The following is a 25876-nucleotide window of genomic DNA, read 5'->3' on the forward strand; positions in this document are numbered from 1 at the left end:
GCTCGTGTTTCCCGTGTTTAGAACAGTCCCTGCACCAAATGTCATTTTTAAAGGAAAAAATCTCATTTAAAACTGCTTGCGGGTTTAATGTCATGTCGGGTCCTGGCAATATGGATGAAAATCAGTGAGACAAACGGCATGGGTACCCCCCAGTCCATTACCAGGCCCTTTGGGTCTTGTATGGATATTAAGGGGAACCCCGCACCCAAATTAAAATAAGGAAAGGCCCTATATACTCTGAACAGCAGTATACAGGCGGTGCAAACAAGACAGGGACTGTAGGTTTGTTGTTAAGTAGAATCTCTTTGTAATTTTGAACGGGTACATTTTTAAAGCGTTTAGCTCCAGCCAAAAAATCTTTTTTAAGCTTTTTGGAAAACATAGGGAAGGGTTATCACCCCGTGACATTTGTTTTGCTGTCTTTCCTCCTCTTCAGAAGATTTCACCTCACTTTTTGTCCCAATGAAAAATGTTTTTTGAAAATTTGGGTTTTTTGTGGAACAAGGATTGGAAAGCATCAGTGGAAAGGAGAAATTGTTTTCCCATATTAACTCTTACAGGAGAGAATTTCCCTTCCTAGGGGTAGATTTCATCTCACTTCCTGTTGTCTCCTTCCATTTGCAAGTAGGAGTCGTTTGTAAGTTAGATGTTTGAAAGTAGGGTCCTGCCCTATATACTCAGCAGAAATTTGGGCCTTAGGTGTTGCTGTGGCCACAACACTGTAAGCCCTCACAGGGCCCTGCTGTGAAATATTAGATCAAGAATTGTAATTACATGCCCCTGTTGAACAGGAGCTGAAAAATTAGGCCTTAGGCACTGGTGCTGGTGCCACAACACTGCAACCCCTTACAGACACTCTAGTTGGAACGCAGGAACGAGCCCTGCTGCAAAGTATTGCATCAAAAATTGTAATTACACGCCCCTGTTAGACAGGGGCAGAAAAATTGGGCCTTAGGCACTGGTGCTGGTGCCACAACACTGCAACCCCTCACAGACACTCTAGTTGGAACGCAGGAACGAGCCCTGCTGCAAAGTATTGCATCAAAAATTGTAATTACACGCCCCTGTTAAACAGGGGCTGAAAAATTGTGCCTTAGGCACTGGTGGTGGCGCCCAGAACCAAAAATGTTCTTACAAGCTATCAGCGTGATGATTGAGGAGGAAGAGGATAATTACTCAGGGATAGTCACTCAGCATCAGCATAGGCAGTCTTTGAAGGGATCTGAGATTTCAAAAAAAATTATTCGGTTACATCAGCATCAGGTGCTTGGTAGCTGGTGGTGATCCAAGACTCATTCATTTTTATGAAGGTCAGCCGATCGACCGAGTCGGTGGACAGACGCACCCTGTGATCGGTTACCACGCCTCCAGCAGCACTGAATGTGCGTTCCGAAAGAACGCTGGATGCAGGACAGGCCAGTAGCTCAATTGCATACTGTGCAAGCTCTGGCCAGTGATCCATCCTCAAGACCCAGTAACCCAGAGGATTTTCGGTGGGAAAGGTGTCCAAGTCTGATCTTGCCCCTAGGTATTCCTGCACCATGTAAAACAGACGCTGGCGATGGTTGCTGGAACCGATCATACCTTGGGGCTGCGGACCAAAAAATTGTCTGAACGCATTGGTCAGACGGCCACCTTCTCCACCGCTCCTTCTTTGACTGACCGAAGCCTCAGCAACACGTTGTCCAGAAACAGGAGTTTGTAACCTCCCAGTCTCTGGGAACGCATTGCACAGACCTTTCTGCAAGGCCTCCCGAAGATGTTTCATCCTCTGCTCCCTCTGCGATGGCAAGATAAGGTCCGCAACCTTACCCTTGTAACGTGGATCAAGGAGGGTTGCCAGCCAGTATTGGTCCTTCTCCTTGATACCACAAATAAGAGGATCCTTACGCAGGCTTTGCAGGATCAGGGAGGCCATGCAGCGTAGGTTTGCTGAGGCATTCGGTCCGGAGTCCTCTGGGTCACTAAGGACGACAACGTCCGCAGCCACCTCCTCCCAGCCACGTACAAGTCCATGTGTTTCTTGGGACTGATCCCTTAAAGACTGCTGCTGATGCTGAGTGCCAGGCTCCACCTCCATACTGACACAATCTTCCTCCTCCTCCTCCTCCTCCTCGTCCTCTTCCTGTGTGATCGGCGGGCACGCAGAAACACTGTCTGGATAAAGGGGGCCTTGAGAGCTAAGGAAGTCCTCCTCTTCCTGCCTCTGTTCTGCCTCAAGTGCCCTGTCCATTATTCCACGCAGCGTGTGCTCCAACAGGTGGACAAGGGGGACAGTGTCACTGATGCATGCACTGTCACTGCTCACCATCCTCGTGGCCTCCTCGAATGGTGACAGGACAGTGCATGCATCCCTGATCATGGCCCACTGGCGTGGGAAAAAAAAAACAAGCTCCCCTGACCCTGTCCTGGTGCCATAGTCGCACAGGTACTCATTGATGGCCCTCTGCTGCGTGTGCAGCCGCTGCAGCATGGCCAACGTTGAGTTCCACCTGGTGGGCATGTCACAGATTAGGCGGTTCTTGGGCAGGTTAAACTCCTTTTGGAGGTCCGTCAGCCGAGCACTGGCATTATATGACCGGCGGAAATGTACACAGACTTTCCTGGCCTGCCTCAGGACATCCTGTAAGCCCAGGTACCTGCCCAAGAACCGCTGCACCACCAAGTTAAGGACGTGAGCCAAACAGGGCACATGGGTCATTTGTCCCTGTCGGAGGGCAGAGAGGAGGTTGGTGCCATTGTCGCAAACCACCATTCCTGCCTTAAGTTGGCGTGGCGTCAACCACCTCTGAACCTGCCCCTGCAGAGCTGACAGAACCTCTGCCCCAGTGTGGCTCCTGTCCCCCAAGCACACCAGCTCAAGCACCGCATGGCATCTTTTGGCCTGCGTACTTGCGTAGCCCCTTGAACGACTACGGAGCACCGCTGGTTCCGAGGAAGAGGCCATGGAGGAAGAAGAAGAGGAGGGGGTGGAGGAGAGAGGTGTGTCACAATCAGCATTTTGGAGGCGTGGTGGCGGAACAACCTCCAACACTACTGCACCTTGTCCTGCATCCTTCCCAGCTGCCAGCAGAGTCACCCAATGCGCCGTGAAACTTAGGTAACGTCCCTGTCCATGCCTGCTGGACCATGAGTCAGCGGTAATATGCACCTTATCGCTGACCGCCCTGTCCAGCGAGGCATGGACATTGCCTTCCACATGCCGGTAGAGAGCCGGAATCGCCTTCCGTGAGAAAAAGTGGCGTTTGGGTACCTGCCACTGAGGAACCGCACATTCCACAAACTCACGGAAGGGGGCAGAGTCTACCAACTGAAAAGGCAGCAGTTGAAGTGCTAGCAATTTTGCCAAGCTAGCATTCAACCGCTGGGCATGTGGATGGCTGGGAGCAAACTTCTTTCGGCGGTGCAGCAGCTGGGGCAGGGAAATTTGCCTGGTACAATCTGACGTCGGTGTACCAAAAGCAGATTGCCCACAAGTACTTGGCTGTGACACACCTAATTCTACACCTTCATTCCTCTCACTGCAGGTCTCAGAGAGGACTGGAGGTCTAGTGGGGTTGGAAATCTCAGCTGATGAGGAGCAAGGAGAGATCCTCTTTGTTCTTTGGTGTGGGTCTTTTAGATACGCTTGCCAACGAACTGCATGGCAGGTCAACATATGTCTGGTCAAGCATGTGGTACCCAAGCGGGAGATGTTTTGGCCACGTGAGATACGCTTGAGACATATGTTGCAAATAGCAGCGGTGCGATCTGATGCACTCGTCTCAAAAAAGGCCCACACCAAAGAACTTTTTGAATAACGCGCAGAGACTGCAGCGCCCTGCACATGTGGAGCTTTGGGGTGTGATGCAGTCAATGTGCTGCCCTTAAGCTGGCCCCTGGAGGGCATCCTGCCTCGTTGGTGATGTGCCGCCTCCTCCTCCTCCTCCTCCCTCCTATCAGGCACCCACATTGAGTCAGTGACCTCATCATCCCCTCCCTCCTCATCACTGGAGCAAACCTGGCAGTATGCTGCAGCAGGGGGAGCATGACTGCCAGATTGCTGTCCTTCTTGGGCACCCCCTCTGTCCGTGCTCATGTTACTGCCTTCATCGAGCTCAGTATCATCATCAGAGCCTTCCAAACGCTGGGCATCCTCCTGGAGCATGTACCCAACACTGTGGTCAAACAGTTCGAGGGAATCCTCATGAGGACATGGTGGAGCTAGGGAAGGAGTCACTGATGACATTGAGCTGAGGGAAGAGGCCGCTGCTTTGCGAGACAAAGCACCCTGGGCATGGGTGAGAGAGGATGAGGAGGATGAGGACGGCTTGGTCATCCACTCGACCAAGTCTTCCGCATGTTGCGGCTCAACACGGCCAGCTGCCGAAAAAAAGGCCCAGCGTGTCCCATGGCCACGTGCTGATGAGGATGCACCGTCTCCACGACCAGCACTAGACACAGAGCCTGCTTGCCCTCTCTTATTGGCTTGTGACTGTCTGCCTCTCCTTCTTGGCCTTCCAGACATACTAATGGCCTGTAGCTGCACTAAGCTGGGATAGAACACCAGTAATTTTCTTCAGGTAGCTTTATATACTGTAACCAGACAAGCCTGCCTGTCAGTAGGAAGATAACAGGAACGGATCTAGCTGAACACTGTGAGCAGGACGCACTGTACTAAATGTAAATAGTCTAGCTGCCTGACCGTGGTACTAATAGGATCAAATAGAACACCAGTAATTTTCTTCAGGTAGCTTTATATACTGTAACCAGACAAGCCTGCCTGTCAGTAGGAAGATAACAGGAACGGATCTAGCTGAACACTGTGAGCAGGACGCACTGTACTAAATGTAAATAGTCTAGCTGCCTGACCGTGGTACTAATAGGATCAAATAGAACACCAGTAATTTTCTTCAAGTAGCTTTATATACTGTAACCAGACAAGCCTGCCTGTCAGTAGGAAGATAACAGGAACGGATCTAGCTGAACACTGTGAGCAGGACGCACTGCACTAAATGTAAATAGTCTAGAAGATAACAGGAACGGATCTAGCTAAACTGAATACAGTGTATATATATATATATATGCAACACCTGGGATGCATATATATACACAATACACTGTAAGTGCAGCTAACTGACTGACTGTTCTGCCTAATCTATCTAACTCAAATCAAATGACACTGTCTGTCTCTCTCTCTCTCTCAATGAACGCCGGAACACACACTACACAGGGCCGCCGTGCAGGCGCCCTTATATAGTGTGGGGCGTGTACTAAATCCCCTGAGCCATAATTGGCCAAAGCCTCCTTGGCTTTGGCCAATTATGGCTCTCTGTTCAGGCGGCGCTGTGATTGGCCAAGCATGCGGGTCATAGTGCATGCTTGGCCAATCATCAGCAAGCAATGCACTGCCATGCCGCAGTGAATTATGGGCCGTGACGCGCCACACGAATTTGGTGCGAACGGCCCATATCGTTCGCAATTCGGCGAACGGGCGAACAGCCGATGTTCGAGTCGAACATGGGTTCGACTCGAACACGAAGCTCATCCCTACTGGCAGGACGTCAAAAAAATTCCTGCAAGTAGCTTCTTCAATGAAATCAATGGGCAGTGCCTGCAAAGTGCCTTGGCAGTGGCGCTTTGAACGCTTTTTTCGGCCGCTAGCAGGGGTTAAAAGTACCTCTAAAACTATGGTAAAGTGCCGCTAAAATTAGCGGCACTTTACCGCCGACACCCTTGCACTGTCAGTGTGAAAGGGCTCTTAGTACAACTCATTATACATTAGATCTGTAGATGGACTACTGAGGCACAGGAAGGGACAGGGGCTGTGTATCCAATGTAATCTATCATGCCATAAAACCTCTCCTAGAACAGAGTCAGCCCAGAGCACATGTAAAGGGATGCTGGGGATACCATCCTCCAGCACACTGAACACGGTGAGTGTGACTCACCCCGGTTCTCTCTCCCTGCAGCCCAAGATAGAGATGGGAGGGGAAGCCATTCCAACTGAAGTTGGTGGAGACAGTGCGGGGTCCCAGTGTGAGGAATTCATTCCTGCACTCAGCAGCCACTAACTAGAACCCTTTTAAGGAAGAGGAGCCCCTATGCTCACACTGGTGTTCGGACGGACACAGAAAAGAGGAGGGAGGAGAGAACTCTGGCAATTCGGCGCCCCCACCTATGCAGGCGCCCGGGTGAAAAGCACCCTGCTGCACCTGCCTAGGATCGGCCCTGCCACTGCCTCCCCAGGCTGGGAGGAGGGGGCGCTGGGGCTGCTGCGGCTGACAGCCGGGAGATCGTGCCGCACTCGCGGGTGTCCGTGAGCCGGCCGTCAAATGCGGGAGATTCCCGTGAGTTGCGGGAGACTTGAGATCTCTGGTCTTCGGGTACTCTCCTTGCGAGCAGGGTGAACCTGGGGGTCGTGACCTGGGGTCAGCACGCAGCTATGTCCAAACTCCGTGAGGGGGTCCCTGGCAGAATACCGGCTGGCCCTTAGATTCCACGCCCTGGGAGATCCCGTGTCACCTGCTCGCCTGTGGGCCCACACTAGTGGCATTGTGTCAATTTGCTCAAGCCATGAGCTCCTCGGAGAGTACACCACCGGCCGAAGACCAAATGCAACACCTAGCTCAAAGACTTAACTCTCAGCAAGCAAATCAAGAGCAAATAATGCTGTTTCTACGGGATCTTACCTCTCGCCTAGATCGTCTGCAAGCCACTGTAACCTTGACTTCTTCCATCTCTGCTTCTGCCTCATTGGCTCTCATGTTACCTGCCACACCTGGCAATGCCTGCCTGCATCTGCCACCACCACCTCATTTTTCTGATGACCCTAAGGCTTGTCGCGGCTTCATTAATCCACTTTGAACTTTCCAGCCACCATTTTCCAACAGATCGCACCAAAGTGGCATATATCATCTCCTTCCTTTCTGGAGATGTCCTAGCTTGGGCCTCCCCAATCTGGGAACAATACGATCCTATCATCTCCAACTTCCAGGTGTTTTTGGATGCATTCTGGAAAACTTTTGATGAGCCCGGCAGAGCGTTTTCTGCTGCTGGTGCCCTCCTTCGTCCTCGTCAGCAAGGAATGACAGTCAGCCAATACGTAGTTCAATTCTGTACGCTGGTTGCTGAACTCACATGGAATAATGAGGCTCTTACCACTACCTTCTGGCAAGGCCTATCTGAGCATGTAAAGGTTGAACTCGCTGGACGCACTATTCCTATCACGCTTGATGATTTGTTTGCATTGAGAATTCAAAGACATTCGCTTCCAGGAGAGGGCCCTGGAGAGATCCAGCCGTCCTCCTCCTGGCCGTCCAGCACAGGTTTTCCAAAAACGAATGGAACCCTCTCCGTCTCCAACCTCTCAAACCTTGGAAGAACCTATGCAGCTTGGGCGAACTTGCCTCACTCCTGAGGAACGCACCCGTCGCATGTGTTTGGACTTGTGACTTTACTGTGGCAGTAAAGGACATCTTTTAAACTTTTGTCCAGCACGTCCGGGAAACTCCAGGGTCTAGGTTACTCTGAGGGAAGTGATCTAGACCGATTCTTCTGTCCAATTCTGTCATCTTCCCTCGTTTCAGCCTACCCGCGTCTATTGGGCTCAAAATGCTTATCGACTCTCTGCATACGTGGACTCTGAAGCAGCCGGGAATTTCATTGAGCAATCTTTGGCCTCCAAGTTTGGCATTTCCTTTGTTGGCCTGACTATACCGCTCTCCTTGACTGCAGTAGATGGCTCCTTCTTGCCAATTGGCCCCATCCAGTTTCAAACCCCTCCTATTGTGTTACACATTGGGGTTTTGCATGGTGAGGAAATTTCTTTCCTAATTCTGCCTAAATCCTCCAGACCCATCATTCTGGGCCTCCCATGGTTGCAGAAACATTCACCGCATCTAGATTGGAACTTTGGACAAGCTTGGGGGCCTCAGTGTCATGAACGATGTGTGTCCAAGGTACTACCACCTCTTTCCGTCCCTCTGGCTGAAACCTCCACAGCTCCTATTTTGCCTTCCCATTATCAGTCCTTTCATGATGTTTTTTGCAAAAAGGGCGCTGATAGACTTCCTCCTCACAGAGACTATGACTGCTCCATCGATCTGTTACCAGAGACCTCAGCCCCCAGAGGCCGAATCTACCCTCTCTTTATCCCAGAAACACAAGCCATGTCTGAATACATTCAGGAAAACCTGCAAAAGGGTTTCATCAGGAAATCCAACTCACCTGCCGGGGCCGGGTTTTTCTTTGTAGGGAAAAAAGATGGTTCACTCCGACCATGCATCGATTACAGGGGCCTTTATGCGATCACAATGAAGAACCGATACCCTCTACCTTTAATTTTGGAACTCTTTGACAGACTGCGGGGTTCCCACGTTTTCACTAAATTGGATCTTAGAGGGGCCTACAATTTTTAATAAGAATCCGTGAAGGAGACGAGTGGAAGACCGCCTTTAACACCAGGGACGGACATTATGAATATCTTGTGATGCCCTTTGGACTAGGTAATGCCCCAGACGTCTTCCAAAACTTGGTTAATGACATCTTCCATGACCTTTTGTATGTCTGCGTTATTGTATATCTGGATGATATTCTTATTTTCTCTCCAGACTTGCACACCCATCATCACCATGTGAAAGCTGTGCTGCAGCGACTTCGGGAATTGTATCTATGCTAAGTTGGAGAAGTGACTATTTGAACAAACACAAGTTCCATTCAGGGGCTACGTAATCACACATAAGGGTCCCCTCATGGATCCAGCCAAACTTTGGGCCATCTCTGAGTGGCCTCAGTGCTCTGGTCTTAAAGCCACCCAACGTTTTTTGGGCTTCACCAATTATTACTGCCAATTCATTCGTAACTATTCCACTTTGGTGGCTCCTATTACATCTCTTACACGTAAGGGTGCCAGTGCCAGGTCCTGGTCCCCTGAAGCCATTGATGCTTTCCACAAACTCAAGGCAGCCTTCCTCTCCGCCCCAATTCTCCTACATCCGGACATTACAAAACCCTTTTCTTTGGAGGTTGATGCCTCTTCAGTAGGAGTCGGTGCCATCCTACTGCAAGCTCAGAAGGGCAAGTCTCAGCCATGAGCATTTTTTTTCCAAGAAGTTTTTGAATGCAGAAAAGAATTATACCAATGGGGGCCGTGAGTCCAAACTCCCATGAGGGGGTCCCTGGCCCTTAGATTCCATGCCCTTGGGGATCCCTTGTCACCTGCTCACTTGTGGGCTCACACCAGTGGCATCGTGACACACTGCACATCACCCTAAACACGCCATCCCCACTGTCAAACATGGTGGTGGCAGCATCATGTTTCGGGGGTGCTTTTCTTCAGCAGGGACAGGGAAGCTGGTCAGTTGATGGGAAGATGGATGGAGCCAAATACAGGGCAATGTTAGAAGAAAACCTGTAGGAGTCTGCAAAAGACTTGAGACTGGGGCGGAGGTTCACCTTCCAGCAGGACAAAGACCCTAAACATACAGCCAGAGCTATAATGGAATGGTTTAGATCAAAGCATATTCATGTGTTAGAATGGCCCAGTCAAAGTCCAGACCTAAATCACATTGAGAATCTGTGGCAAGACTTGAAAATTGCTGTTCACAGACGCTTTCCATCCAATCTGACAGAGCTTGAGATATTTTGCAAAGAAGAATGGGCAAAAATGTCCCTCTCTAGATGTGCAAAGCTGGTAGAGACATCCCCAAAAAGACTTGCAGCTGTAATTGTAGGGAAAGGAGGTTCTACAAAGTATTGACTCAGGGGGGCGCTATACAAATGCCCCCCACACTTTTCACATATTTATTTGTAAAAAAAATGTTAAAAAACATTTATCATTTCCCTTCCACTTCACAATTATGTGCCACTTTATGTTGGTCTATCACATAAAATCCCAATAAAATACATTTATGTTTTTGGTTGTAACATGACAAAATGTGGAAAATTTCAAGGGGTATGAATACTTTTTCAATGTTGGAATGGAGAGAAGATGAGAGACACGGTCAAAACAAAAACTTTTGAGTGAAATTCATCATTAAATGTACTGATGAGAGGGGCGTGACCGGAAGCCGCTCTGCATGGACGCCTGACCTAGTAGCTCTCCTCTAGCCCGCAGCTTAAAGGCCTGAAAAGGGGGATTTTCAGCTCCAATATATGGGAGGAAACAGAAGGACCAGATCCTCCAGGACCCGGGGTTCGTCCCAGCCGCCATCCGGCTCCGCCACGACCATCCGAACATACTTTAATCAGCCCTCCATGTCGGGGGACGAGCGGGACAAGATGGCGCCGATAGCCTCCTCCTCCGCCACGAGACCGCAACAGCAGCAGCTCCCGGCGGCTCCATCTACACTCCACAAAACAGCAGAACAGACCCAGGAGATGGATGGACTGATCGGCCAGAGGATCTCAGCGGTGAGTCCCCCTCCATTTCTCCCCGCACATGAGACACCCCGGAGCACACCGCGGGATGTTTCACTAGGCCGCACTGCACCTCCCTACACACAGTGCTCAGAGGCCTTTCCGCAGCTACTGCGCTCCCTATCAGACCCCTACCTCTCTCAGGGAGCTACGATTTCACCTACCCCCTCCCTCCAACCGAGTGACTTTCCCCCTCTACCGGAGCCGGAGGGAGATTGGGGCAGCGATCGGGGACAGGGAGCCCACCACGGAAGATTTACCCCCCAGCAAGAGCACGGCCCCCCCCCGAGCTCCCCCCAGCCACAGAGACATGGGCGTCAGGGTGCCCTCAGACCGACGGGGCAGGGGACAGATCATACCAAATCATACGCCCAGGTGGCCTGTTCACCAAGCGGGGCCCCCTCGGACGCCCTGGCGGGGGCCCACCCCTCCCCTCCTATGCAGAGGCCTTCATGGGGAGACCGGCAAACACCCCGGATACCACACCAGCTGCAACCCCTGGACTCATACGATCACATGCTCCCTCCAGCACTACACAGGGAATCCTCCCCTCCAAGCTACCCGCAATTTCACATGGAACACAGCCCACGCATTCAGCAGCCTATTTCCTGGCAGGACTGTATCCAAGCCATACCCACCAAGGAGGATTTCAAACTCCTCATCGAAGAAGTTAAATCCGCATGTCGGGCGGAAATCCAGATTATTCATACTAACCTCAAACATCTCTCTGAAAGGATGGAAATGGCGGAGGAGGAAATTCAAGAGTCCAAACTGGCAATTCACCGTACCCAAATACAAGGGGCAGACCACCACTTAATGCTCCGGAACATGCAACGTCACATCGAGGACCTCGACAATAGGGGGCGCCGAAACAATATCCGGATCAGAGGTATGCCTGAATCAGAGGGTCCCGAAGACCTCCATGACACCCTGCAGCTTTTGTTTAACAACCTCCTGGGGGACCCCCCAGACAAACCTCTAGAAATGGATCGAGCACATCGGGCACTGCGCCCTAAAGGACCGGCCTCCAGACCCCGAGATGTTATCTGCAGGGTCCATTCCTTCCCCTTAAAGGAGGACATCATGCGCAAAGCACGCAACGCAAAGAAAGTGGTCTTTGAAAACACACAAATTCAGCTCTTCCCAGATCTTTCCTGGATTACCCTGCAGAAGAGAAGATTGCTCCAACCCCTGCTTATTTTGCTCCAAGAGAAAGACATTACATATCGCTGGGGCTTTCCCTTTAGCCTCACAGCCCGCCGTCAGGGTAAATCTGCAACATTACGCTTTCCGGAGGACTTGGAAAACTTCTGTGACACCTTAGAGATCCCCATCCCTCGGATGCCTGATTGGGACCTTGTGGACTTACCAACACCACCCCCAGTGATATGGCAGAAGATCCCCTCGACTAAACGCCCCAGAGACCAGGATTCACCTCGAGGATCTACCAAATCCAAGCCTAAAAAAGGCTAATTGGCAAGACAATTACCTCTGCCCTACCCATTTTTGCTACAACCGCTCCCCCTAAGGCCCCCCTTTCAATCATTGTGTTTTCAATGTCGGGCATTTTTCTGTTATAGGAGACTAGTTAGTGTTAGTCCTGGTTGTTTCTGGCCCGCTGGGCCCCCTAGTGGTTTACCCTACTAAAGTTCCTTTTTTTATTTAGTTCAGATAGCTTAATCTCAGTTGAATTTGCATTAAAGGGTTCTCTATGCCCCCCCGGGCTGAGCCCTGGTTTGGGGCTCCGACCGGGGAGACTTACTGGAACTTTCTGGGGCTTGGGCGGTCTACACTGCTCGGGCCCACAACGGACCATTTATTCTTAATTGTGATGTTAATAATTATTCTCTTTTTCTCTTCCCTCTTTCTTTCTCTATTTCTTTCCCTACTCCCTCCCCCTACCCTCCCCTCCCCTTTGGCTTGTCGCGAGTCTGGGACGGTCATCTGGTCGAGCCTCATTCATGGATCTCTTCGCCTCCCGAACTCCGTAGGAGCGCTCCTGCAGGATAAGCTAAGTAAACCTGCCCCCACACATACCAAGAAACATGGTTAGACTCATATCACTTAACGTTCACGGGCTGAACTCAAATAAAAAAAGACATCTTACATTGAAAGAAATTAGGAGATCAGGGGCAGATGTAGCGCTACTACAGGAAACGCATTTTAATAGGGGGGGTGCCTTCGCCTTCGCATCCAGATATTATCCTCAGGTCTTTCAAGCATTCAACCCTCGCAAGCGCGCGGGTGTAGCGATCTTATTTAAACACGGATCCCCGTTCAAATGCTTAGAATCCTTCATTGACCCAAGGGGACATTACATAATTCTACGAGGCCAGTGGCAATCGCAGGCGATAACCATTTGTAATATCTATGCTCCTAATACACACCAAATACACTTCCTATCCAAGGTTTTTACACGCCTATTTAAGTCCCCCAACGAATGTCTGATCGTAGGAGGAGATTTCAACCTGACGCATTCAATGGGTCTGGATCGTCATGTGATTAACCCCACAGCCCCCCAAACCCGAGCCGCCCGGGATTCCAAACTATTTAGACAATTAACCAGACGTCATGCCCTATTTGATACATGGCGAGCATTTCACCCAGGAGACAGACAATACACCTTTTTCTCGGCCCCCCACCGCATGCACTCCCGCCTAGACTATTTCTTCGTTAATAACGCCACCCTACGGACCATAAAGACAGCCCAGATTCTTCCCATTTCTTGGTCAGACCATGCCCCAATAACCTTGTCACTTGAAATGGGAGTCGCGGCGCGTAAACCCAGCAACTGGCAGTTAAACAACTTTCTTCTCCAACATGTCCCGTCTAGATCGGAACTTGAGACGACTTTGAAAAACTACTTTTTAGACAATAACACTCCCGACATCTCCCTCACCACCCTCTGGGAGGCTCACAAGGCAGTCCTTAGGGGACGATGTATTGCGATCTCTTCAGCTATGAAGAAAAACGCGATAGCATCGAAACTCCAGATTGAAAAAGAACTCAAAACTCTAGAACTTCGCCTACAGACCTCACCATCTATATCTCTTCTTAAAAAAATAGTATGTCTCAGAACTAACCTTCGAGATCTGGCATTGGGCCAGGTGGAGAAAGCACTTCTGCGGCTAAAGCAAACCTATTATGATAAAGGCAACAAAGCCCACTCCCTCCTAGCGCACAAACTGTCCGAATGCTCCCATATGTCCACCCCCCACCAAATTAAAGATAGGATGGGCACTCTACATACACACCCTCAAGACATAGCCCGGACCTTTGGGGAATTCTACACAACCCTATATAACAATTCAGAGATCCCTCATGACCCATTGCCTCCTGACCTCAAGGAACGTATGCGACACTACCTAGAAGACAGCGGCCTTCCTAGACTTCAAAAAATGGACCTTGAGTCACTTAACGCCCCAATCACAGAGGAAGAAATAACGGCCACTATAAAAACCCTGCCCACACACAAATCCCCCGGACCAGACGGGCTCCCCTACGAGTATTACAAGACATTCCTTCCGATTCTTCTACCCTACATGTGCAGGATGTTTAATGCCTTCTTTCAGAACACTACCATCCCCACGGACATGCAGAGATCATTCCTCACGCTTATCCCAAGCCTGACAAGGACCCCTCACTATGCGCAAGTTACAGGCCAATCGCACTTCTTAACTCCGACTTAAAAATCTTTACCAAGCTCCTTTCAATGTGATTGAACCTGATACTTCCTTCCTTAATACACAAGGACCAGGTGGGCTTTGTCCCCCTGCGTCAAGCGGGGGATAACACAAGACGAATTATTGACCTTATAGATGTGGCGAACAGGGAGGGACAGGACGCGTTGGTTCTGGGTCTTGACGCAGAAAAGGCTTTTGACCGCCTTGGTTGGCCCTTCCTTTTCGCCACACTGCGCTGCATGGGATTCCAGGGACCTTTTCTGCAGGCTATTAGACACTTATACACTAACCCTTCATCCCAAGTTAAGACCCCCTTTGCGATGTCGCCGAGTTTTCCGATTGCTAATGGAACCCGCCAGGGGTGCCCGTTATCACCGCTACTATTTGCGTTGTGTGTGGAGCCCCTGGCGGCGACCATCCGGAAAAACACGAGCATACACGGGATCCCGGTGAGAGATAGGGAATTTAAACTGGCACTGTTTGCTGACGATATCATTCTTACCCTGACTCAACCCAGGATTTCACTCCCCAACCTACACGCTGAGCTTGACCTGTACAGATCCCTATCAGGCTATAAAATAAATGCAGCTAAATCTGAAGCCTTACCAATTAACACACCAGCTCAGGAGATCCAACACCTACGACAATGCTTCCCCTACCACTGGAATGATCTATCCCTAAAATACCTGGGTGTCCAGATTACTCCCTCCTACTCTACCTTATACAGAGCCAACTATCCCCCCCTTCTAAAAAATATAAGGGACCTCCTAAGAAAATGGAAGGCTCATCATATCTCCCTTTTAGGGAGGATGGCCTCGGTTAAGATGGTTATTCTCCCAAAACTACTCTACCTATTCCAAACACTCCCCATCCCAGTCCCAACAGCAGAACTGCGGAAACTACAGGCGGATATGATACGTTATGTATGGAATTATAAGAGACATAGAATTCCACGATCGGTCCTGCTGGCGTCACGAACAGACGGCGGGTTATCCTTCCCTGACATAACCAAATACTATCAAGCAGCCCAATTGCGAGCCCTGGCCTCCTGGTTTACCCAACGCTCCTATAACAAGTGGACAGAAATCGAAAAACTGTGGATGGCACCGGTCCATCCAAACAGTATGTTATGGAACGCGAGGGCGAAGGTAAACTCACCCCAACTTCTGGGCCCCATGCTTCATCTTAACACACTTTGGCGTAGACTGTCACGAACCCACACACTATGCTCCGAGAGATCGCTCCTTACTTCTTTTCTATATAACCCTAAAATGCCTGCAGGTCTCACGCATCAGATGTCTTCCCCATGGGCAACCAGAGACCTGTTCCACTTCGGCCACCTAGTCCACCCATGCACACGCAGGCTACTCTCCTTTGCGGAGCTTCAAAAAAAATTTGACATCCCAAAGCAGGCACTCTATGGTTACCTGCAAATCAGACACTATGCCCAATCTATCGCCCCAGACCTACAATTCTCAACCCCAACTACATTTGAGGGCCTGATACTGGAAGGCTTGGCTAGACGTGGGCTAATCTCTGACATATACCAAATATTGAACTCCTACAGTCTCCCAGATCGGGGCAAGCACACATACATGCTCCGCTGGGAGAAGTATTTAGGCGAGGAGATACCGGAAAACACCTGGCGGGTGATCTGGTCCCAGGCAGCCAAAAGCTCACTTTGTACTCTGTACAAGGAGAACGCATACAAAATTCTCTTTTTCTGGTACATGACGCCTGATATACTCCGAGCCATCTACCCTTCCAGTTCAGACAGATGTTGGCGATGCTACAGAGATAGAGGGACCTTATATCATATCTACTGGTCTTGCCCTAAAATAGTCCCGTTTTGGACGGAAGTCCAATTACTATTGACTCGCTTACTGGGGGTACAGGTGCCATGGTCTCCGAAGTTATTTCTTTTTGGGGTGTCTGGGCTGAATATACCCCGCCACTCTAGGAGACTGATGGGCCATGTAATTACAGCGGCGAGATGCCTAGTCGCCTTGCGATGGAAAAAACAGACCCCTCCCACTCAAACAGATCTTTACACTAGAATAAAGGATATAGAGCTCATGGAAAAAATGACAGCCCGTTTACAAGATAGACTGGAAATACATGACAAAGTCTGGGAGAACTGGCATAGGCAGGAGGACCCACCCTAGGCTGGCGGCAGAGCCCCTCTCCCCCCCTCATTCCCTCTCCTCTCTATATTCTCTTTTCTTCTCTTTTCTCTTTTCTCTATCCTTTTCCTTATTGTTGGACTATGTCCAGAACAAAATAGATACCTGTTGGTTGACGAATTTTGCGGATGAAGAATTTACTACATCTCTGCTTTATCTAGATGAATATATCCTATTGCCTATTGAATACCAATCTGAATGTCTACCGATTGTACTTTGTATTGAGCAAACTATAATGCTTTTGTATTTTTATATACTTGTGTCCAATAAAAATTGTTATTTGAAAAAAAAAAAAAATGTACTGATGAGAAATGTTGTACTAGTGTATGGCCAGCTTTGGCAAGATTCTCTGTATGTCTTTGTGTGGGTGGGAGTGGGGTTCTTAAAAGCAAATTAATTTTTAAAATATAGTTTAGGTCCCCTTTAAAATGAATGATAAGTCAAAGTAGTTGGTCCACTTTTTACTGCTACATGCAGTCTAGCAACATGGGATTGACTCAGTTCTGGAGAATTCAGTAATATCATTCCATAAGCTCCAGCAGTCCGTTGCATTCTATTCTGATAACGAACATATAAAAAAGATATAGAAAAATGTATTCTAGGGGGAGTCACAAGAGAGGGCGCCCCCCCCCCCCAGAAAAAGACAGCTACTATGGCTATAGTGGGCAATGAAGGGAGAATGAGTAAAAAATCAATACATAATTTATTTGGTATCAAAACTACAACAATGAGAGATAATCTCTCAGCAATAAAAAGCTAGATGAAGCTGATTTAATTACCGGTAGACATCAAACAGATGGCACACCAGATGCAAGAAAGCATATGATGCACCGAGCAAACAGATACACAGACAACAAACAATACACTCACTAAAATAACAAAAACCGGTCCAGGCACCTGTATACCCACGCATACGTGGAAACCCTTCAGGCTGAAATGCCAATAAGAGAAAAAATACTTATATCATGAACACATGAGTCAGGTCCATAAATATTGGGACATCGACACAATTCTAATCTTTTTGGCTCTATACACCAGCACAATGGGTTTGAAATTAAACAAACAAGATGTGCTTTAACTGCAGACTTTCAGCTTTAATTTGAGGGTATTTACATCCAAATCAGGTGAACGGTGTAGGAATTACAACAGTTTGTATATGTGCCTCCCACTTTTTAAGGGACCAAAAGTAATGGGACAGATTAACAATCATCCATCAAACTTTAACTTTTTAATACTTGGTTGCAAATCCTTTGCAGTCATTTACAGCCTGAAGTCTGGAACGCATAGACATCACCAGACACTGGGTTTCATCCCTGGTGATGCTCTGCCAGGCCTCTACTGCAACTGTCTTCAGTTCCTGCTTGTTCTTGGGGCATTTTCCCTTCAGTTTTGTCTTCAGCAAGTGAAATGCATGCTCAATCAGATTCAGGTCAGGTGATTGACTTGGCCATTGCATAACATTCCACTTCTTTACCTTAAAAAACTCTTTGGTTGCTTTCGCAGTATGCTTCGGGTCATTGTCCATCTGCACTGTGAAGCTCCGTCCAATGAGTTCTGAAGCATTTTGCTGAATATGAGCAGATAATATTCCCAGAAACACTTCAGAATTCATCCTGCTGCTTTTGTCAGCAGTCACATCATCAATAAATACAAGAGAACCAGTTCCATTGGCAGCCATACATGCCCACGCCATGACACTACCACCACCATGCTTCACTGATGAGGTGGTATGCTATGGATCATGAGCAGTTCCTTTCCTTCTCCATACTCTTCTCTTCCCATCACTCTGGTACAAGTTGATCTTGGTCTCATCTGTCCATAGGATGTTGTTCCAGAACTGTGAAGGCTTTTTTAGATGTTGTTTGGCAAACTCTAATCTGGCCTTCCTGTTTTTGAGGCTCACCAATGGTTTACATCTTGTGGTGAACCCTCTGTATTCACTCTGGTGAAGTCTTCTCTTGATTGCTGACTTTGACACACATACACCTACCTCCTGGAGAGTGTTCTTGATCTGGCCAACTGTTGTGAAGGGTGTTTTCTTCACCAGGGGAAGAATTCTTCGGTCATCCACCACAGTTGTTTTCCATGGTCTTCTGGGTCTTTTGGTGTTGCTGAGCTCACCGGTGTATTCTTTCTTTTTAAGGATGTTCCAAACAGTTGATTTGGCCACACCTAATGTTTTTGCTATCTCTCTGATGGGTTTGTTTTGTTTTTTCAGCCTAATGATGGCTTGCTTCACTGATAGTGACAGCTCTTTGGATCTCATATTGAGAGTTGACAGCAACAGATTCCAAATGCAAATAGCACACTTGAAATGAACTCTGGACCTTTTATCTGCTCCTTGTGAATGGGATAATGAGGGAATAACACACACCTGGCCATGGAACTGTTGAGCAGCCAATTGTCCCATTACTTTTGGTCCCTTAAAAAGTGTGAGGCACATATACAAACTGTTGTAATTCCTACACCGTTCACCTGATTTGGATGTAAATACCCTCAAATTAAAGCTGAAAGTCTGCAGTTAAAGCACATCTTGTTCATTTCATTTAAAATCCATTGTGGTGGTGTATATAGAGCCGAAAAGATTAGAATTGTGTCCATGTCCCCAATATTTATGGACCTGACTGTATATACACAGGGAAACCATGCATGCGTGGCCCCCTGGGGAACTGGGAAAACTATTCCCCAATGAGATCGGGGGGATCACTGAGACGGCGTCTCCGGGCCGTGACTACGTCGACGCGTTTCGCAATGTCATGTCACGTAGCTTCAACTGGACGGGGGAAGGGCAGGCATACACCTCTCCCTCTTATTGCATCGAGGTGTAGCCGTCCCTCCTTACATTGATTACCTCACAAGTAAGCTGGCAGGGACAAGCTAGAAGAAAAGCTTGGATAAACAAATCCCATGTATCTGTTATTCGATCTATGCTTTCATATCTGGGGGGGCAATTCAGAGCAAACAAACAGCCTTCACCTTTACCGTCTCACCCAATGAAATAAACATGGAATATACAAGATAAAACATAGAAGATCTTTTTATCAACTTGTAAACATGAAGGGGAGACGAAAAGGGGGGAGGGGGACAAGGGAGGAAAAACATGAATCAAAAATGGCAAAGGACATATAATAGGAAGGAAATTGTATAGAAAGAGAGAGGAAAAGAAGAAGAGTCCATACCATAATCCATATTGGCCGGGTTTCATTGATCTAAGAATGGCTGAAAATTAAGTTCAGTATTCATACCCAGGGGTGCGAGGGACTTCAAAGAGTATATCCACCACTTTTCCTTCTGCAGTAGAATACGACTGAAGTCCCCCCTCCTTGCTGGTAGCTTCAGGGCATAGATACCCTTTACCTTAAGTCCATCAGTTTTGCCTTGATGATACTGGACAAAATCTTTGGCCATCGGTCTTTCTTCTTTTGTCTCCTTTTTCTGTAGGACTCTCTCTTTTTCTTTCTTTATGTCCCTAAGGTGTTCCCCTATCCTAACCTTAAGGGCTCTTTTAGTCTTTTGCCGATGTATATTTTGGGGCAGGGACAGGTGATCATGGACACCACTTTAGTGGTGGAGCAGTTAATCAGGTCCCTGATTTCGTACTCCTTTAGTCCCATCGCGTCCAAAAAAACATCGGTCCTGCCAACTAAGGGACACATTTGGCATTTTTTACAGGGGACCATCCCCTTACACCGTGGGTACTCAGACAGCCAGGTTGGATCCTGCTGTCTAACAAACTCAGAGTGGATGGGGATATCCCCCAAATTCCTAGATCTACGCGCCACCATTTTTGGTCCGTCACCCACAATGTTTGCTAGGCCTTTATTGTTCCTTAAGATGCTCCAATGTTTCTCCAAGATTTTGCGTACGGAGCCCCATTGGGCACCGTATGCAGTGATCAGTCTTACTGGGCCTGGTTCTATTCTTTTTTGTACTTCTAGATTGTGGTCCATGAGGAGCAGGCTTTCTCTGCTTCGTGCAGCAGCCCTACGTTTGGCATTCCAGATCTGTCTGTGAGAATATCCTCGTTCACGGAATCTCACATACAGATCTTTAGATTCCCTTTGAAGGTCAGTAGTGCTAGAACAATTGCGTTTTATTCTCATGAACTGCCCAGTAGGGATTCCATCCGCCTGTAGTAAGGTGTTTGCTACGGTCTCCTTGCGGTAAGTGCATGTGCTGATCTTGCCACTCTCCAAACTAATTACCAGGTCCAAAAATGACAGTTGAGATTGATCGTACGTATGAGTTAAGCGTATATTACGCTCGTTGGCCTTAAGTTGGTCAATGAACTTGTGGAGGGTGGCAATGTCGCCTGTCCAGACAATCAGCACGTCATCAATGTACCTCAGCCATGTGTGTACGTGGCCGAGGTACATTGGGAGACAAAAAATATTATTATTATTATTATTATTATTATTCAGGATTTATATAGCGCCAACAGTTTACGCAGTGCTTTACAATATAAAAGGGAGACAATACAGTTATAATACAATACAATAGGATTAAGAGGGCCCTGCTCAGAAGAGCTTACAATCTAATAGAAATATCCTCCTCCTCCCAGCTCCCCAGGTGGAGGCAAGCATATGCGGGCGCCCACGCCACCCCCATCGAGCTACCCTTGATCTGTTGTCTAATGCTTGACGTTCTGTCTGAGTGAGATTATCCTGGCCTTGATGTTTCCAAAGATAACCTGAAAAGCCTGGAATCCTTGATGGTGTCACTGGGGTGAGATATTGTTTTTTTCTTCTACACAGCTGTGGGTTTAATGCATGTTAGGAATGAGATTATTGCATTTTTGGAAAAAATCATACAATCCATTCCTATCAACAGCACTGGAAACACATCCCCTTTTTACTGGGCAGGAGAGGCGCTTAGCTGGAAGTCACTAAACTCCAGGCGGATCTGGCAAAACACAATTAAACCAAAATATTTTGTCCCAGGAAGGTGGGATGGTTGAGGATTCATCTGATGAGTATCATAGAAGGTATTTCATTTATATGTGCGACAGTGCGTTTTAAACCATATTTTAGCCTCCCTTGTGTAGACATCCAAGCCCAGAGACTGCTGTGAGTCCCACCATCCTGGATGTGATGTCAACAGCCCCAGCTGTCACTCAAGTTACACTCGATAGCAGAGCTGAGTTTGCCAACTTACAAAGAAATGAAGGGTTTATAATTTTTATCATAGGTGTATTTTAAATGATAGAGATAAAAGAAAAATCCAGAAAAAACACGATACAAATGTTATAAATTGAGTTGCAGTTCAGTGAGTAAAATAAGTATTTGATCCTCAAGCAAAACATGACTTCAGGGACTTAGGGATTTTGGTCCACTCTTCTTTACAGATCTTCTCTAAATCCTTAAGGTTTCTTGGCTGTCGCTTGGCAACTCGAAGTTTCAGCTCCCTTCATAAATTTTCTATAGGATTCAGGTCTGGAGACTGGCTAGGCAACTCCATGACCTTAATGTACTTCTTCTTGAGCCACTCCTTTGTTGCCTTGGCTGTATGATTTGGGTCATTGTCATGCTGGAAGACCCATCCATGACCCATAATCAGTGTTCTGGCTGAGGGAATGAGGGTTCTCATCTAAGATTTTACAATACATGGCCCCGCCCATTGGCCCCTCAATGTGGAAAAGTCGGCCTGTACCTTTTAGCAGAGAAACAGCCCCAAAGCATAATGTTTCCACCCCTGTGCTTGACTGTAGGGATGGTGTTCTTAGGGTCAAAGTCAGCATTTTTCTTCCTCCAAACACGGCGAGTCGAGTTAATGCCAAAGAGCTCAATTTTGGTCTCATCTGACCTCAACACTTTCTCCCAATCCTTCTCTTAACCATTTAGATGTTCATTGACAAACTTCAGACTGGCCTGTACATGTGTCTTCTTGAGGAGGGGTACCTTGCTGGTGCTGCAGGATTTCAATCCATCCCGGCGTATTGTGTTACCAATAGTTAATTTGGTGACTGTGGTCCAACTGCCTTGAGATCATTCACAAGTTCCTCCTGTGTAGTTGAGGGCCGATTCCTCACTTTTCTCATGATCATCCTCACCCCATGAGGCAAAATCTTGCAATGGAGCTTCAGACCGAGGGCAATTGATGGTTATTTTATATTTCTTCCATTTGCAAATATCAGCTTATGGAATGATATTACTGATCACTCCAACAGTTGCCTCCTTCTCCCCAAGCTTCTTGCTAATAGTCTTGTAGCCTATTCCAGCCTTGTGCAGGTCTAAAATCTTGTCCCTGACGTCCTTTGACAGCTCTTTGGTCTTGCCCATGATGGTGAGGTTTGACTCGAAGAAAGAGATTCTGTGGACGGGTGTCTTTTATTCACATAACGACTTGTTGTTAGGAGCACCTTCTTACATTGACAGGACTAATCTGTGTACCATATGAGCACCTACTGTAGCCAGTCTGTGGGAGGCAGAATTATTGTTGGTTGGTAGGGGATCAAATACTTATTTTGCTCACTGAACTTCAACTCAATTTATAACATTTGTATCGTGTTTTTTTTCTGGATTTTTGTTTTGATAGTCTGTCTCTATCATTTAAAATACACCTATGATAAAAATTATAGACACTTCATTTCTTTGTAAGAGGGCAAACTTACAAAATCTGCAGGGGATCAAATCATTATCCCCCCCCCCCCCCACTGTATAATATATATGGTCGTGGCCCTAAGACTGATACAGATGTGGATCACATGAACACGCGACAAGACGTACAACATGAATAGACCTGAGGTGTGGCTTTTGGTCGTCTGGTAGGTAATCCAAGATAACTAATCAATAATTGTGGAGGAAAGTGTACTGAGAAATGTTGTAAAAAGGGGAATGGGAGGGAGGGTATCGTGCACTGGAACCGACAGAGAGCAAGGGCGAGCGGCCAGCTTAAATACCCACCGGGCTCCTCCCGTAAATTCAGGCCGCCATACTGGCCTTCTAATTTATGGTCATGGCCCTAAGACTGAGATAGATGTGGATCATATAAACACGTGACAAGACTTACAACATAAATATACCTGAGGTGTGGCTTTTGGTCATCTGGTAGGTAAGCCAAGAAAAGGGGCCAAAAATAAGCAGGTAGGGGATATAGCTTTATTGGTTCTAAGCTTATTGAGCAAGCTTGGAGAAGGCTAGAGCCATCTCCACTTGAGGGTTCTGAATATATCTGGCGACTTCCATCTGCCTAGCTTCTTGATCACGTGGTCTGGTACTCCGTCCTGAGATGCGACTGAGGCTGCGCCAATCCGAAAGGAAAGTCCAGAATACCGCCTAAGTTGAGCAGTAGGATCCTAACATGTTTGATAAACTGACTGCCGGTCAGGGGGTTGATCGGAAAAGGCAGTAACGGGCTGGAGACTGGCTGGCTGGGTAGGTGAGAGAGCAGACGGTCAAGGATGGTTACTGGGCACCAGGCGTTGCTTGCGTTCCTGAAGAAGTTGATATCTACTCTGGGTCCGGTTTGTTACACTTTGGAGACTGTAAGGTGAAGGATATAATGGATTGGGAAGCAAGTCAGCAGGTGTCTGTACAGTACCTAACTACTGGTACTACCAGAGGTGAATTCGCTAGGCTGTAGGAAGCCATTGAAAGCCAGGTAGATGGCCGCCTGGATGACCAGGCTGGGCAAGAGCCAAAAGGGGGAACGTGTGGGGATTTTGGACATGCCCCTGAAGATAGCGCTTGTGATGGGTAAGTGTTTGCCGCTGGTAGCGGGCTGCTGCTTCTGTATTTCGCGCAGCAAGGCTTTCACTGTATTGGCTGTGAACACAGATGGCTGTCCGTTATTCTGTAAGGACAGGAAATGCTGAATACCAGCTAGGTACAGCCTGATAGTTTTATGAGCGGGAGCCAGCTGTGTATGGCAATAAGATATGAAGGCTAGGACGTGAGTGACGTCATCTGCTGTGGTTCCGGGACAAGCGGCTAGGAACCTGCAGTAGGTGTTCCAGGCCATGCGGTAAGCCTTAAGTGTGTTGCTAGACAGCGAGTGGCTTCAATCCATTGTTAGTTGAGACCAAGATGGGATAGGAGTGGATGATAGGTCGGCTCCGGATACCTGCTGGAAGAATGAGACAAAATTGAAGCGAACAATGCATCTGCTGCAGCATTGCACTTGCCAGGGATATGCTCACAGTAAATATTAAATTGGTGATGTAATGACAATTGCACCAGCCTGTGCAGGGATTGCAGGGATGCCTGTTGGGTGCTGGGCCCGACTGTAGCTGGAGGCAGGAAGAGGAGCCTGAAAAGCTCTGCCTTCCTGGCCATGGCGGGAAAGGGAATATCTCTGCGTCTCAGCTCAGAAATGAGCTTGGGGATGGTCAATCCCCTGAGGGACTGTACGCTGCCACACTCTGAGCCCACGGAGGGTGACAGAGGGGCAGGTGTGGGGTCCTCGCTGCCAGCCGGTGACATGGCTCCGGCTAGAAGACAAAAGGGGCGGGGGGTGCTCAAGTTTAAGAAGAGACATAGCCGTAGGATAGAGAGCGGAGTGGTAAAGAGAAAACTCGGAAGAGGAAGAAAATAGAGAAGTACAGGAAAAGGAATGATAGGCGTAGACAGGAGCTGACAGTGTTCTGTTGTGGCAGAACTGTGTAGAGTGAAAATTTAGAAAACTCAGAAGAGTGCGAGGTGACCGAGGTGGGCCAGGAGGTGACTGGCCAGATAACCGATAGCTCCGGTGCCTGTTTGTGGCGAGCACAAAACCTAAAGACCAGAACCCCAGGGTGTACTGGGGCGAGAAGATGAAGTCTGGTACGGCCTAAGTAGGAACATTGCGATCTGTAGTGGGTGACGTATGCTCGGGCCTGCACTGCCAGCAAGCCTACTGTTAAGCGGCCTTGTCTGCGAGGTGAAGGGCGTCCTTCGAAAATAGAGTGTCATGTACAGACATATGTGACAGAAACTAACACCTGAAGAGTACGTCCAATGATGTATGTGAAGTAACAATATAGTGCAAGGGTGCTGCAGAGTGATGTGATGGAGAAACCCGTGAACTACGCCCCTGACTGACACTCTAGTAGCGAAGTCCTGGTTAGGATCGAACTCGTTCGACTGGGAATACCTGTAGTAAGGGTTACATAAGTGCGGCAAGAGATTTTTTTTTTTTTTCCAACTCCCCCTTTTACATCAATACATAGTTAGTCAGGTTGAAAAAAGACACAAGTCCATCCAGTTCAACTTTAAAAACAATAAATAAATAAAATAAAAAATATCGTACAATCCAATATACCCAATTTTTTACCCTCAGTTGATCCAGAGGAAGGAGAAAACCCCAACAGAGCATGCTCCAATTTGCTACAGCAGGGGAAAAAATTCCTTCCTGATCCCCCAAGAGGCAATCAGATTTTCCCTGGATCAACTTTACCTATAAATATTAGTACCCAGTTATATTATGTACATTTAGGAAAGAATCCAGACCTTTCTTAAATCTACTGAGCTGGCCAGAACCACCTCTGGAGGGAGTCTATTCCACATTTTCACAGCTCTTACTGTGAAGAAACCTTTCCGTATTTGGAGATGAAATCTCTTTTCCTCTAGACGTAAAGAGTGCCCCCGTGTCCTCTGTGATGACCGTAAAGAGAATAATTCAACGCCAAGTTCACTA

This window comes from Aquarana catesbeiana, linkage group LG05 (assembly GCF_042186555.1).
Source record: "Aquarana catesbeiana isolate 2022-GZ linkage group LG05, ASM4218655v1, whole genome shotgun sequence".
Taxonomy (NCBI): Eukaryota; Metazoa; Chordata; class Amphibia; order Anura; family Ranidae; genus Aquarana; species Aquarana catesbeiana.